Source organism: Dermochelys coriacea, chromosome 7 (assembly GCF_009764565.3).
Source record: "Dermochelys coriacea isolate rDerCor1 chromosome 7, rDerCor1.pri.v4, whole genome shotgun sequence".
In the NCBI taxonomy this organism is placed as follows: Eukaryota; Metazoa; Chordata; order Testudines; family Dermochelyidae; genus Dermochelys; species Dermochelys coriacea.
In genome coordinates this window covers 11054581-11070434 of record NC_050074.1, presented here as the reverse complement: position 1 = coordinate 11070434, position 15854 = coordinate 11054581, and the positions used below count along the sequence as shown (strand labels likewise).

General features: G+C 43.8%; 1 long non-coding RNA gene across 1 annotated transcript; it reads right to left on the bottom strand.

Annotated features, from left to right (window-relative positions):
* Positions 1 to 212: 212 nt before the first annotated feature.
* On the bottom strand, positions 213 to 9496 carry LOC122461113. The gene is made up of 3 exons (XR_006282852.1): positions 9356 to 9496; positions 2223 to 2226; positions 213 to 224 (listed from the first exon to the last, which is right to left on the bottom strand). It is a non-coding gene; the product is annotated as an uncharacterized LOC122461113 (long non-coding RNA).
* Positions 9497 to 15854: the final 6358 nt, after the last annotated feature.

The window sequence follows — 15854 nt, the reverse complement described above, 5'->3', positions numbered from 1 at the left end:
AGTGTCCAGGAAATGGATCTCTTGCCTGGACTGGTCCAGGCTGAGGTTGATGGTGGGATGGAAATTGTTGAAATCATGATGGAATTCCTCAAGGGCTTCTTTTCCATGGGTCCAGATGATGATGATGTCATCAATGTAGCGCAAGTAGAGTAGGGGCATTAGGGGACAAGAGCTGAGGAAGCGTTGTTTTAAGTCATCCATAAAAATGTTGGCATACTGTGGGGCTATGCGGGTACCCATCGCAGTGCCGCTGATTGCTCAGCAGAGATAGTTATCCCTTCAGGATATGAGGCAGGCAGTTACCATGCCCTGGTTAGACAGATTTTAAAAGGTACCTATTTGGGACTCTATGGTGCCTTTGACATGAGTTTCAAACCCAAACAAACTCGCAGCCGTCCCCAAAGAGACAATAAAATTTGACCACCAAGGAATTCCCCACCTCCCACACAAATCTGAGTCCCCATCAAACCTCACCATCTTCAAAGGCCCAGATAAGTAGAGAAGCTCTGCCCCACTATGCCTTGAAGGCCAACAAAACTGGGCTATTCAGATCAAAGCGGTGAATTGATTCCACAGCTGAGGGCCACTCATGGGGAATGCTTTGCCACCAGCCATCTCTTTTAACTCACAGGCCATCTGGTTCCAGTGCCTCCACTGATCACTGTTGTGGTACACAGTAATCGTTATTGTGCTAGAGGAAGTTAGGTATTACACCCCAGAAATAGCATTACCTGCCACAGAATCGATGGAGCTGGCCACAGGAACAGGTTTTAAAACACTGTGGAGCCTGGTTGTAGTTCACAGAAAGCAAAATCCTTGTTCCTGCCAGGGTCCACCTGCAGGATCAGGACCACAGTCAACAGTCATGGTGTTTTGTATATTACCTTTTCTCCTCTTCTTTTTTCTTCCTTTTTTTTTTTTAACCAAAGGGTTGTAAAACAACCCCTAGGCTTACTTGATGATTTTCCTCTGTAAAGAATACTTTTGTTTTGTATTTTTGGGGGCTGCTGGAAGGAAAGTTCTCCCGGCGTTTCCATTTTAAACCCCCATATTGAGGTGTTTATTACTCCGTCATTAAAATTCACATTGAGCTGAAACTTGGCAAATGTTCTTTGGCTTGAAGCTTTCTTTTTAAAAAGAGTTTACTACTAAAAATGTTTAAGTTAATTTAAAAACACACCCACCCCCCTTTGGAATGGGACTCAGAAACAGTGGGCCAGAGCCTCAGCTAGCATAAATGGCAAATGGTGTAAATCAAACAATATGAAGCTACACCCACTCATACTGGCTGAGGATCCGCATGCTAGGGAAGGGGGTCACAGGGAAAAAATGACTCATTTAAAACATTAAGTCCTATCCAGCTGCTCTCATTTCAAATGCTACTGATATTAATGATGGCAGGTGTACAGAGCCCAGCCAGCTGTCCGTTTCCAAGGCTGCGCTTTTACTATGTCCCAGAGCAAGATGGGTTCACAGCACCTGTAACAAAGATTTGAAATCTCTGCATCATTCCATGCAACAGACAGTGCATCAGCGCTGGTAGCTATTTTAAAGTGGCTTATGTAGTCACGGCATAACACTGGGAGAGAACTCTCCCAGTGCTATTAAAAAAACCACCTCCACGAAAAAAATAGCTAAATCAATGTAAGGCTACTTTGGAACTGAAGACCAGGTCTACACTAGAAAATTAGCTCAGTTTAACTGCATTGATCAAGGTTGTGAAAAATCCACACCCTTCAGCAACACAGTTAAACCAACCTAACCCCTGGTGTAGACAGTACTGGGTCAAAGGGAAAATTCTCCCATTGATCATCAGCATAGGTTGTGTCTTCACTGAAGTGCTACGTTGAATTGAGGCCATTCTAAATAAGAGCATCCACACAGGGGTTTAATGAAGGCACTAAAGTTAATTTGGATTAATTTTCCTGAGTGTCCCTATGTAGACAAGCCCTATTGTTTCTGATGCAGCAGTGAAGTGCCTCCATTCCTCTGGGGCAGCAGAAACCTTATCTGCAAAGATCATGTGCTCAAATTCTAGTGCCAGGAGAAACTTCACTTTGGATTTTCAGACCTCTGCCTGGGGCACTCCAGTTAAGGTCAATAGGAGTTGCATGTGTGGGGCTCCTGCAGGAACATTGTTCCATTGCTATTGTTTCCAGGCAGCAGGGACTGAATGTACTGCAGGGGGTGGGCATTAGACCTGGTCTACACTTACAGTTCACACCCCTGAGCAGTGTAGTTAAGCCAACCTACCCCCAGTGTAGATGGGGTTAGGTCAATGGAAGAATACTTTCAACCTAGCTACCACCACTCAGGGAGGTGGATGACCTACATCAATGGAAAAACCCCTTCTGACGATGCAGGACATGTTCATGCTATTGTGCTACATTGGCATAGCTGCAGTAGCGCTTGTAGTGTAGACATAGTCTCAGCCTTTGGTTAGAGAGAGATGTCTTATGTTACATAGCAGCAGCTTCTTGGGCCAATTATTAAGGCTCAACTTTCTTCAGCCTTAAGGATTGTGCCATTGAAATGGGACTTAATAGGGTTGCCAACTCTCCAACAGAAATATTAAGGACAGCAGTAGTGCCAGCTCCAAGCATTCAAAAATCGTGAGTTTGGCTTAAATGATTAAAACATTTTTTTTAATGTTTGAGGTTCTTTTTATTTGCCATTCGGTTTTTGAGTTCACGTTTTCAAGCTCTGCAGCCATGAGGGCTAGGAACTTTTTTTAAATTTGGGTTGCCAATTTTGGTTGGACATATTGCTGGACGTTTCATCACGACATAATCATTAAAGATTCATCTTTAATTCCTGGAGACTCCAGGACAATCCCAGACAGTTGGCAACCCTATCTCAGATTCTCACCTCGTAATAAGATTCCAAGAGCTGGGGCTTAAAGAACACCAAATATTGTGAGACTCAGGATAAAATCATGAGTGTTGGCAATACCAGGGCAGGTTGTAAGAATTCAAGTGTAAGGTGTTAAATGTAAATGAACAGTGGTAGGATCCAGCCAGTTCCTATTTATCCCCACCCCTGTTGAATCACACTGCCCTCCCTGCCTTAACTTTAAAATTTAAAGCCCTCTAAAATTTGCGAAAATACATACAAGAGTCAAAACAACTCTTTGCAGTTTGGTTTTATGCTCATGTACAGATGTTGCTTTGGCTATGACCTGATGCTATTTTTTCAGGGGATTGCTTTATGTGCCTATTAGTCACAGGACACTAGTGTTGACTGGGTCTGGCAATGCGCAAATTGGTTCCAAGAAAGCCAGACCCCTATTTCCACCACAGACCTTTTCTAGCACTGCACACTAATGGAATCTTTTAGTAAAATTGTGAAACCCATGGATAGGGCTTTTTCACTTCCACTTCTGGTCATAGCTAGAAATCTTGTGAGCATAACAGTCCCCACAAGCTCAAGCTTGCACACACAGGAAGTTTTGATAGTTCAAATAAGCATTCGTCATTTTGGTTCCTTTTCCGAACTAAATCTGAACCCCAGCACTCTCTGACAAAGACCCTTGCAAAGATAGATTCCCCCTTTAGTCTGATCTCCATTTTCAAGGGGGTTTCTGGCTCTTGGTTAGAAAGTTGAGGCCAATCCTGCTGGCTTCATGCCACTGCTGATAAGAATAGAACAAGCAGGATTTGACCTCTGATAAGGCGGCCACATCATTGGTGTTGTCTGATTGTGCTGTAAAAGGGGATTTGCTGTTCATGCCACCACAAGTCTGTAGCCAAGGCTGTAGATTCTAGATTAGCATTTATTAGCCCAGACAGTCCTGCAAACAATTACTCAATCCTGAAAACATCCTTACTGATCCCATTGAAATCCTGACTACAGGATTGGCTCCGTGTTGCTAGCACATCAAACTGTGAGCAGCATTTTGTACTGTGAGCCTGGAGGTTTCGTTGGAATACTTCAGAACCCTTGCTGAAATACAAGAGACTGAGCTAGTGTGGATTCATTTTTGTCTGCACTAGTGCCGTCAATTTGTTTCCACCAACCATATTTTGCTCAGCTGGTTGAACTGCAATGTTGGGTCCCCGAGCGCTCCATCATGCTCCCCTGCTTTTCAGTGTTTTAATATGATATTTATTGTTTTCCAGCATTTTGCTGCTAGGTATCATTGTTATGCAGATGTTACACAGATCTATTTATCATTTTCCACTTATCCTGTTGTGGTAATCTCTTCAGTGCCTTACTGTCTTTCCATATTGCAAGCTTGAATTGTTCAGAGCTGGTAGACAAAGGTGCTTTTTTGTGGGTTGCCAGTGTCTGGCAAGAGAGGGAAGATTCTGAGCTGTTGGTTATTTCTATGGATAATAATCAATAAGACCCATTAGAAAGACAACTACATACATCACTAAACTTTGACCTATGCTCCCCAGAGTGGTCCCAAGATGCCTATTCATACACTAGTGACATCCAGATTGTACTGTTGCAAAAAACTCTTTGGTAGGTGTCATAAATATAAAGGGAAGGCTAACCACCTTTAAATCCCTCCTGGCCAGAGGAAAAACCCTTTCATCTGTAAAGGGTTAAGAAGCTAAGACAACCTCACTGGCAGCTGACCACAGTGACCAATGAGGAGACAAGATACTTTCAAATCTGGAGTGGGGGGACAAAGAGTTCTATTTGTCTGTGTGATGCTTTTGCCGGAACCAGAGCAGGAATTCAGGTCAGAACTCCTGTAAAGAGTTAGTGAGCAATCTAGTTAGATATGTGTTAGATTCTGTTTTGTTTAAATGGCTAATAAAATAAGTTGTGCTGAATGGGATGTATATTCCTGTTTTTGTGTCTTTTTGTAACTTAAGGTTTTGCCTAGAGGGATTCTCTATGTTTTCGCAAAAAGAAAAGGAGTACTTGTGGCACCTTAGTGACTAACAAATTTATTTGAGCATAAGCTTTCGTGAGCTACAACTCACTTCATCGGATGCATCTGTGCCGTAGCTCACGAAAGCTTATGCTCAAATAAATTTGTTAGTCTCTAAGGTGCCACAAGTACTCCTTTTCTTTTTGTGAATACAGACTAACACGGCTGCTACTCTGAAACCTCTCTATGTTTTGAATCCGACTACCCTGTAAGCTATTTACCATCCTGATTTTACAGAGGTGATTCTTTTACTTTTTCTTTAATTAAAATTCTTCTTTTAAGAACCTGATTGCTTTTTCATTGTTCTTAAGATCCAAGGGTTGGGTCTGTGTTCACCTATGCAAATTGGTGAAGATTTTTATCAAGCCTTCCCCAGGAAAGGGGGTGTAGGGCTTGGGGGGATATTTTTTGGGGGGGGGGAGACATTTCAAAGTGGGTACTTCCCCTGTTATTTTTGTTAGACACTTCGGTGGTGGCAGCATAAAGGTTCAAGGACAAAAGGTAAAAAGTTTTTACTTTGGGGAAGTTTTAACCTAAGCTGGTAAGAATAAGCTTAGGGGGTCTTTCATGCAGGTCCCCACATCCGTACCCTAGAGTTCAGAGTGGGGAAGGAACCTTGACAGTAGGCAAGGGATTAGAGATTTAAATTGCACGGACATCAGCCACTGCAGAATACAGCAAGTGGGATGCTTTACCATTGTCTCTGCTTTCAGCTGGTTTTCTCTTCAGTTCTGCTCAGGTGAGATTCATATTTGACTCTGCCACACAATGCATTTCATGCATCTTTTTACCTATCCAGATTTTTTTTCTACTCCATGCTCTGTCAGTGGTTGGCAGTTTAAGGGCACGTAGACACTGTTTGTAGATTCATGGCACTGACGGGCTTGCATATTACATCTCATCTTTCAGATCCCTTTTACACTATGTTGTGCTTGCTGTAGGATGTTTCTAACGGAAAGTTTTTGGCTCATTAATTTAAGTTATTGATGGCAGAGATTTGATCATTTGCTAATTTGGTACTAATTAGCTATATTATTTATTGTTCCTAAAGAATCATGAAAGGTAATCTAGAAATAGATTATTAAAAACTATTTTAACAACAAGGAGTCCGGTGGCACCTGAAAGAATAACAGATTTATTTGGGCAAAAGCTTTTGTGGGTAAAAAGCACTTCTTCAGATTTACACCACAAAAACTATTTTGTTTTTCTGGAAGACTTCAAATTAAGAAACGGAATTTAAAAACAAGCCAAAACCTGCTGGGAATTTCAATGTGCAAACTGCATTTGTAACTAGGCACATATAACCATGAGGTGCCTCTCTCTCCCCTTACCTCTAAATCCCTGTGCCTTGACACATAAGTTGCAAATACTTATCAATAGTAGCATCCCCTGAATCCTATTCACTAGAACTAAGTCAGAGAAATGTATTCAGGGAGGGAAAAAGAAGGCTAGGGTTAAAAATAACATATATTGTTGCCCCCTTTCTGATTTGAGTGGCTAGTCAAAGTGCAGGGCCCAAGCGATGTTCCATCTGGGAGCAGAAATTGATGGAGTCTGGTATTTTGTTTGATGCAATCTTGTTTATTTACAAGGAAGTACAAAGTCCTGCGTCTCTGAACACAGGAGGAACCAAGAACAAAAGGATGAGTTTCTTAACTTATAGCCCCAACTCTCTTTAGCCAACAGACCCAAGTTCTGTCTAGCTTTTTCTAGGGTCACACTGTGTTCAGTATCAGGGGGTAGCCGTGTTAGTCTGTATCCACAAAAACAACAAGGAGTCTGGTGGCACTTTAAAGACTAACAGATTTATTTGAGCATAAGCTTTTGGGGGTAAAAACCTCACTTCTTCAGATGCATGGAGTAAAAGTTACAGATGCAGACATAAATATACTGGCACATGAAGAGAAGGGAGTTACATCACAAGTGGAGAAACAGTGCTGACAGGGCCAATTCGATCAGGATGGATGTAGTCCACCCCCAACAATAGATGAGGAGGTGTCAATTCCAGGAGAGGCAAAGCTGCTTCTGTAATTAGCCAGCCACTCCCAATCCCTATTCAAGCCCAAATTAATGGTATGGCCTTTTGCCTCTGCCTCCCTCTGTTCTGTCTATTCTCGGTTTCTGTGTGTTCTCCCTACACACACATAGACATCGGAACTTGAGGTGTTGGGGGTGCACCCCTGAGCTCCCTCCTGCTAGCCCTGCGCCCAGGGTCCTGGCTGCCGCCCCACACGCCAGGGGCTCTGTTGCCACCCAGCACCTGGGGCTTTGCTCCCGGCCTCAGCTCTGGAGGGGATGGGTGTGTGGACGGGGTAAGGGGGCTAGCTTTCAGCACCCCTATTATTAAAAATGTTCCAGCGCCACTGTACACATACACATAGTTCAGCAACACCCCCCACTCACTCCACGGCCTGGGCAGGTTCACAACCTGCTTTTCTCTTAGGTGAGGGGCTTCCGATTAACTCATCCTGACAGTTATGTTAACTGAATTATGTGTTCACACCCAATCTCTGTGAGGTTTTTGATCAACGCAGTTACCACTACCTCTGAGTATAACAATATTTAGGCCAAGTCTTCTACACTACAAACTTACATCAGTATAATTACATCACTCAGGGGTGTGAAAAATCCATGCTACCACCTATCCTGGAGGTGGATTAACTATGCTGACAGGAGAAGCTACTACTAAAGCGCTACGGTGATGTGGGGCCGCTGAAGCACTGTACATGTGGAAAAGGCCTTGGACAAAAGAGGGGTCAGAGAGAGCAATTCAAAACTACAGCCCTTCCTACTAGTTAGAGAGACTCGGGAGCACGTTCGTCATTCATGGTAAATTTCTCAGTCTGGTCTTCTTTCTTTGCCACTTACTCCCCCGGTTTTATATTTTAACTGTGTCTGTTTTTAATTTCTTTAACTCCTCTTCCCTCCTCTGACAACGCCCTCCTCACAAACTGCCATGGTTTCTATTAATGCTTCCTCAACTATTTCCTGCTTCTCTCCTCAAGGGTTCTTGTGATTGTCACTACAGTTTCTTCAGGCCCCCTACCCCAGCCCTGAGCCCCGTCCCGCACCTCAAACCCCTCATTCCCAGCCCCACCCCAGAGCCCGCACCGCCAGCCGGATCCCTCACCCCTTTCCCCGCACCCCAACCCCCAGCCCACTCTTGCACCCCAGACCCATGCCAGAGCCCACACCCTCAGCTGGAGCCCTCAGCCTCCCGCATTCCAATCCCCAGCCTCTGGCCCCAGCCCTGAGCCTCTTCCCGCACCTCAAATCCCTCATCCCCAGCCCCATCCCAGAGCACATACCCCCTCTCAAACCCCTGCCTAGGGTGACCAGATGTCCCGAATTTATAGAGACAGTCCCAAGTTTTGGGTCTTTTTCTTATATAGGCTCCTATTACCCCCCCTACCTCCGTCCCGATTTTTCACACTTGCTGTCTGGTCACTCTACCCCTGCCCCAGTCCAGTGAAAATGAGCGTGTGAGTGAGGGTGGGGGAGAATGATCGATGGAGGGAGAGGGGATGGAGATGGAGTGAGCGGGGGTGGGGCCGCGGGGCAAGGTTGTTTGGTTTTCTGCAATCAGAAAGTTGGCAACCCTACCAGATCCTCAAAAGGTATTTAGGCATTGATCTCAATGGGAGTTAGGCTTTGTCTACATTACACAGCTTTTAGCGACATGGCTGTGTTGCCATAGCTGTGCCGCTAAAAGTCATGCAGTGTAGCTGCTGTACATTGGCTCTCCTGCTGACAAAAAACTTCCACCTGCAATGAGCCGCATTTCGGTTGTCGGCAGGAGAGCGCTCCTGCTTACAACATGCTGTTCACACTGGCACTTGTCAGGAAAAACCTTTTGTCTTTTGCAGGAGGGGGTTCAATTGCCTGTGTAGACATAGCCTTAGACTCATGAATATCTTTGAGGATCTGGGCTCATGTGTCTAACTCCCATTGAAATCAACACCTGACAGCCAGTGTGCTGTAGTGCTATTTTTTAAGAGTATGTGACCATAAAAGATGGTGAGGTCAGTTGGACAAATTTAACACATACTTTCTGTTCTGGTATTTTCTCTTGTAGTGGAGACTTTCAGGCTTCTGAGCATGTCTTCCTCAAGGCCCCAGCCAAGGGAGCGATCACAGGCTACAGCATATGATGTTGGTCTGTGTGAGGTCCACAGGCTGTTACCAATCCATCCCCTTTTTTTCTAGAGGTGTGGCTGGAGTCATTTAGTGCACTGGACGAGGTACTCCATATGTTGAGATAGACATGTGTAAGACCCCGTGATCTTGAAAGTAACCCCCAAAACTCACCAAGAAATCGGTTATGTAAAGCCAGGCACTCAGACACCACAGGATATGCTCCAAGGAGAAAGTCCAGAGTATGCACCTTAACACACACAAAACTGCCTTCCCCTGAGAAGGAGATCTCATTATGTAATGGGCCACCCAAAAACCTCGAGAGAACCTGCTCACCATCCCGAAAGAAATCTTTCCCAAACCCCCTCTTCTGGCCTTCAAACAACCCCCAATCTCATCATCAGAAGCAGGCTTCCCACAGACAAGGACACAGCAACTCAAAGTAGCACCAGACCAACAGATGCAAAACCTGCAGATATATCTTCACTACTACAATGATCAATACCCTCCACAACATAGCTTTGAAGATCCATGGGTCCTACGCATGCCTGTCACAACATATGGTGTACCTTATCAAATGCAATAAATGTCCCAATAACAACTAAATGGATGAAACCAGACAATCTCAAATGAACTCTCACAGGAAAATGATAAAAGACAAAAACACTGTATCACCTGTGGGTGAACACTTTTCACAAAGCAATCACTCCATATCTAACCTATCAGTCCCCATCCTCAAAGGAAACCTGCATAACACTTTCAAAAGACAAGCCTAGGAGCTTAAATTTATAACTTTGCTAGACACTAAAAATCCTATTCTTAATAAGGACACTGGATTTATGGCTTATTATAACAGTCTGTAACCCACTGACCCCTCTCCCCCTTTTTTTGTCCTATGACAACGGCCCCTTCACTTTGAATGGTCTCTTAGAATATGGGCTAACTACTTATGCTAAACTATCTGTTCAACCTTGTATTTAGCTGCGACACTCTGAGTACCTCTCCCAGATGTGAGGAAGAGCTCTGGGTAGCTCAAAAGCTTGTCTTTCTCACCAATAGAAGCTGGTTCAAAAAAAAAAAAAAAGATATTACCTCACCCCCTTGTTCTGCTGTAGTATAGACATACCTTAATACAGAGCCCCAAGTCCTGAGTTTGTTCCCAAATCCTCCGTAATAAATTCTTTACTAAAATAAACCCACCACCAATAAACAAACAAATAAAAATAGCCATATACAAGTGGTTAGGAATCAGGCAGCTGTGCACAACAGATCTCTTCTCAGAAGTTACACATATTTGACATAAAATTTTAAAAATGCATATTTATCACATTGGTGGCTATTAAGATCAAGTTAATATTTACATTTGGCATCAAACCCTATACACAAATACTGACTGTAGCTCCTTGTTTATACTGACAGACTAGGTGCAGGAAAATAATCTCAGGATCTCTGCTCCCTGGGTTGGGGAAATCCACCCACATTGCAGAAGCAATTAACTGGGTGCTGAGTTGGAGGATGCAAGTTGTTGGTACACTCACAGAGCATCTCTTGCCAGCTGCTCCATGGAGAGGCCTGGACAGTAGACTTGGACTGTATCCCACTTTCTCAGCTGAAGCAAAGAAGCCAGAGCAGCTGCAGTTGCTTGCTACTGGGGATGAGAGATCATTCAATCAGGAGTTAAGTGGCTGCAAGGAGAGGGATTGGGAAGGCAGAGTTAGGTGTGTTGCTTAGATTTCTCTAGGGGGATTCTTATATATTGGGAGGTTGGGAGGAGATGCCCTTGCTAGTATTCCTCTCTCACATGGTCAATGTGACCTTTGTGAACAAAAGTGCAGAGAAAGTGGTTATCATTTGTTAAAGCTATCTGCCCATTTGGCATTTCTAATCACCTGGGTATCTAGGTTCTTCATCCAGTGATTACCATAGAAAAAAGATGGATCAGTACTAACTGCAAACTGTTGGATCTACCCAGATTAAGATGGTAATTTATGATTTGCATGTATTTATCTATGTTTAGTAGCACTTTCTCCCCCCTACACCCCAAGAAATGACCAAATCAGTGCTTTATTAACTACCAGGAATACAAAGATCTGGCATAGTGTACAACTATTTAGTGGACACTGATTTAGACATGCAGCCAGGCATGGGGGTGGACCAGGAAATCAAAAAGAGGGTCACTAGGAAGGGAGCAGCCAATGGAGTGGCTGGCTTAATTTGAATGGCACAAGTTTAACAATAACAACTGCAGTTGTGCCCAGAGAGGCCCTGGATGTACAATAGAGGAGTGGCAAGCTGACTAGCGGGGGAAGAGGGCTAAAAAGACACATCCGGGGGGAGGGAGAACAAGCTACTGAGGAGTCTTTCAAAGAAATGATAGTAAGATGGTAGAAGGCTGCAGCTGTTTGATCTCAGAGCTGTTCCTAATGTGCCACTTTAATTACACAACAGAACTACAGGTTAGAAATTCAGAGTGGGTGTGTCCCAAATTTTAGGGTTTGTGGGTTTACTGCTGGCAAAGCCACCCTAGATCTAACTGGGATTGTTTAGTTTTGAAATGGGTGCCATAGATTTCACATGTGAGCTAAGCAATCTACCACTTTAGCTCTTAACATCAGTAGTGCTGGAGTTAATAAGCAGATGCTAAGTGACTTGTCCAAGGCCCCATAGTGGGTCAATAACAGAACCTGGATGACAATACAGGTCTCCTCATGTTCAGTCTTCTGCTCTAGCCCCTGCTGCATTTCAGTGAATTCGGAGGCAGGCTTTAGGACAACTTTTTATTAAACTAATTTAAACAATTTATGAAGTAAATACTGCACTAATGCTGACTATAGTTACAGACTTACTCTCTGCAACTGGTTCCTGTCTCTCTCTGTGTTAGAGAGTCTGCGTGGGTCAGCAGGAAATAGTGTCCTGTAAGATGTGGCAACATCAGGCTTCCTGATGAAGAGTAACTATAGCACAACCACTAGACTATGCTGCTTCTCAGCGAACCATTGCAACCTTTCTATCCAGTCTAGGAAGCTAGAATCTACTAATTGCCACTTGAAGAGCATTTAATAAACTGGGAATAATTCCCTCCTGTTGCATATACATGATTAAATGAAGTCACACTATGGTTAGGTTGCCAAGCTTTCAACATGTGACTATGAAAACATTATTTGCTAAGCAAGGAAGGTTTCCAGGGCAATTTACGTAACGGATGTTGTAGGTTTTAGAAAGAAAACAATTTTCACTAAGAAAAAAGTTAACTTTTAGAGAAGATAAATTGCTTCCTATGATGTGTCATGGCTCCTTAGTACCTCTCAACAATAACTTACTCTTTGTTTATAGAGACTGTCCTTTAGTACAGTACAGGAGTACTTGTGGCACCTTAGAGACTAACAAATTTATTGGAGCATAAGCTTTCGTGAGCTACAGCTTACGCTCCAATAAATTTGTTAGCTTCTAAAGTGCCACAAGTCCTCCTTTCCTTTTTGCGAATACAGACTAACACAGCAGCTACTCTGAAACCTAGTACAGTACAGGCACTCTGAGTTAAATCGTTAGCAAAAACCTCAAGCAAACATGAGATTTTTCTGGTATTTCAGAACGTGAGAGTCAAATTCTGCTCCGATCAACTATTGAATCAAAGTTCTAAAGCTTTTCAATTCCATGTATTCCTTTCTGATTATCCATTGATGTTCCTCAAAGTACTCAATCACACACACAAAATCTTTGGTATGATAGTGTTCTCGTTGCAGTCACCCTTGGCCCAGATCTACTGAAATCAATGGAAGTTAGGTGCCTAAGGGTTTGTCTACACTTGAGATGCTACAGCAGCACAGAGGCAGAGCCTCAGCTGCGCTGCATAGTACTTTAGTGTAGACAGTACAGAACCCTTCCCATCAGTGTTGGTAATTCACCTCCCTGAAAGATGGTAGCTAGGTTGACGGAATTCTTCTAACGACTTAGTGCTGACAACACCAAGGGTTAGGTCGCCTTACTACGTCACTCAGTGTGGATTTTGCAGAGCTCTGAATGACGTAGCTGGGTCGACCTAACTTTTTAGTGTAGATCAGGCCTCTATATCGTTGAGGATCTGGGCCATTGCAGTTACTGGCCAGGTCTACGCTACAGACCTATACCGGTATAACTCTGGTGCTCAGGGGTGTGAAAAATCCACACCCCTGAACGACATAGTTATACTGGTCTAACCCCCTATGTAGAGAGCGCTATGTTGACAGGAGAGCTTCTCCTACCAACATAGCTACCGCCTCTGGGGGAGGTGGATTAAGAAGCTCTCCTGTTGGCATAGTAGTGTCTTCACTAAGGGGCTACAGTGGCACGGTTGCACTGGTGCAATTGCACCGCTGTAGTACTGTATGTGAAGACAACCTCATGATGTCCTTACTGAAAGTTACAGTTACTGTTCTAACATAAATCCCTCACAAGAACATTACAGCTAAGATATAGAGCAAACAGCAAATATTAAGAAAACAGGAAATAAGGTGGCATTTCTCACATATATCCACATAACCTTAAGTTTGTTCTGGTAGGGATGTGAGCATCCTGTTGTCTCAGTCCTTGGGGCTGGATGAAGAGGGAATCGGTGATCTGTATAAAGTATAAGAAAGCAATTTTTGGAAATTCCCTAGTGTATTGTTAGCCTCTTTAACTGTAATTGTGCTGCTGGAAACAAGGAGGAGTGGTAGCAGTCTGTCAATCAGTAGCAATTACTGTGCAGATCACTGCTACTACACAGGATGGACAAATAGGAATCTTAATTTGAAGTTATGGTGGGTCCAGATAACATGGAACTTTTCAGTGTTGCTAACTCCACTGATTTTTTCACAAATCTCATATCTGGTGTTCTTCTTTAAAGCCACAGCTCCTGGAGTCATGTGGTTACCTGAGAATCCTACCTTTCGTTCTTTTTTTAAAGTAATTTTCTATCCCTAAGGGTTGTGGAAAAAACTTGAAAACATAATGCCTAAAGGCTCAAAAGCCAAATAAAAAGAACCCAACATTTATTATTTTTTAAAATTATCATGATTTTTAGGTGCCTGACTCATGGTTTTTGAACCTTTGGGTTGGTAATTCTGCTTTGTGTTAAAGGTAGGTAGGATATAGTGGTGTTCTGAGTTTCTCTTGCCATCCCTGTGGTCAAAAGGTTTAGGTTGTGAAGTTTTCATGTGTGGGAAGGTCTAGGCGTGGAACTGGGCTGCAACCTTTGATTATTGAAAGGCCTGCTGCTCCATAAAAATGCAATCTGAATCTGTTAAATTATACCTTTGGCTTTGAATGGGCACCTGGGCAGGACTTTCACCACCTATGGATAAGCCTGTGTCACTGAGGTTTTAAAGTACAAAGCACAGCCACACTCTCGCCTTTTCCTGATACAAGCATATGTTACCTCAAGTCATTATTTACAAGGCTTTGTTTTCTAAATCATGAAAAAACTCCCTTTTTTGGGGTGCATTGTCACCAGCTAACTTCTCCAGCCCTGCCATCCTTTGCCACCCCCAAGCCCTGCCTTCTTACTGACTGATCTTTTTCCCTTTGGAATGCTGGGTATGGCTCAGTGCGTGCCACTTAAACTCTCCTAGGCTAATACTACAGGCCATATAGTGGCACAGGCATGGCACTGCCATTGTGTCGCTGTAGCGTCATAGTATAGCTGTGTCCTACATCAACAGAAGGGGATTTTCCATTGCTATAGTTAATCCACTTCTCTGAGCGGCGATAGCTAGGGTGATGGAATAATTCTTCTGTCAATCTACCTGGTTAGGTCAGCTTAACTAGGTTGCTCAGGGATGTGAATTTTTCACACCCCTGAATGACATGGCTAGGTCATTCTAAATTTTAAGAGTAGACTTGGCCCTCTAGATTATGTTGCATCTTGCGGTCTTGTCTGCACTAGCAAATTTGGCAGCCGTAATTTTCCAGCAGTGGAGGCTGTTAATGTAGACACACATTTTTTGCCAGTGCATCATCTAACCCTGGTAATGTGATAAAAGCGCCTGTGTACACTACATAGCTTCCACTATTCTGCTACATTGGAGCAGAAATATGGTTGTGGCTAATACCACTATAGATGCACCCCTTTGCACTGCCCTTTGCTTGTATGTTAGGGGAAGGGGAGAGGATGCACAGCTTGTGCTGAATATGCAACTCCCTATTCCCTTTTAGTTTTTAAAGAATGTCAAATGGTTCATGAGTCAATCATGAACAAATGTGAATGTCACTTTTGAAAAGTTAAGAAATTACAAATATGCCATAAAGGCAATAGTCAAGTATCTGTGTGGGTCTATGATTCACGACAAAGAACAATAGAGAGAAGGAAGAAAGTAGGTAAAGTCTGGACATCTTCAGAGGTAGCTCATGGGCTCTGAGGAGGGGGAAGTGGAGATTTGGGGCTCAAGAATGGATGTCTCTCCGAAGGCACTCCCTACACTCTTTGCTTCTCCTTTCAGGCTAAATTCCACACTCCATTACATCAGGGCAAATTCCATTGAAGTCCATGAGGTTGCATACGTGTGCGAGGACAGAGAATGGCCCCGTCTCTCCCCTGAGCTGGCTATGCTGCAGGGTCTGAGGGAATGTGCGGCTGGGGAATGGGGATATGTCTGCTCGGCCTTCCTCTTCATGTCCCTTGACTCTGAGATACTCAACTTTGCTCCCGTGGGAGTAGACTCTCCTTCCCTTGCCCTGGGGCTTATTACATCGTCCTTTGGGTGGGTACCTCCCCTCTCTCCCGCGGGCTCACTGAGCCCTCCTTTTGGTGGATGGGAGGGTGAGCATATCTCCCACTGCCCTGGTGCACAAGTCCCCTTTTCACTGGGCTGACTGGGGG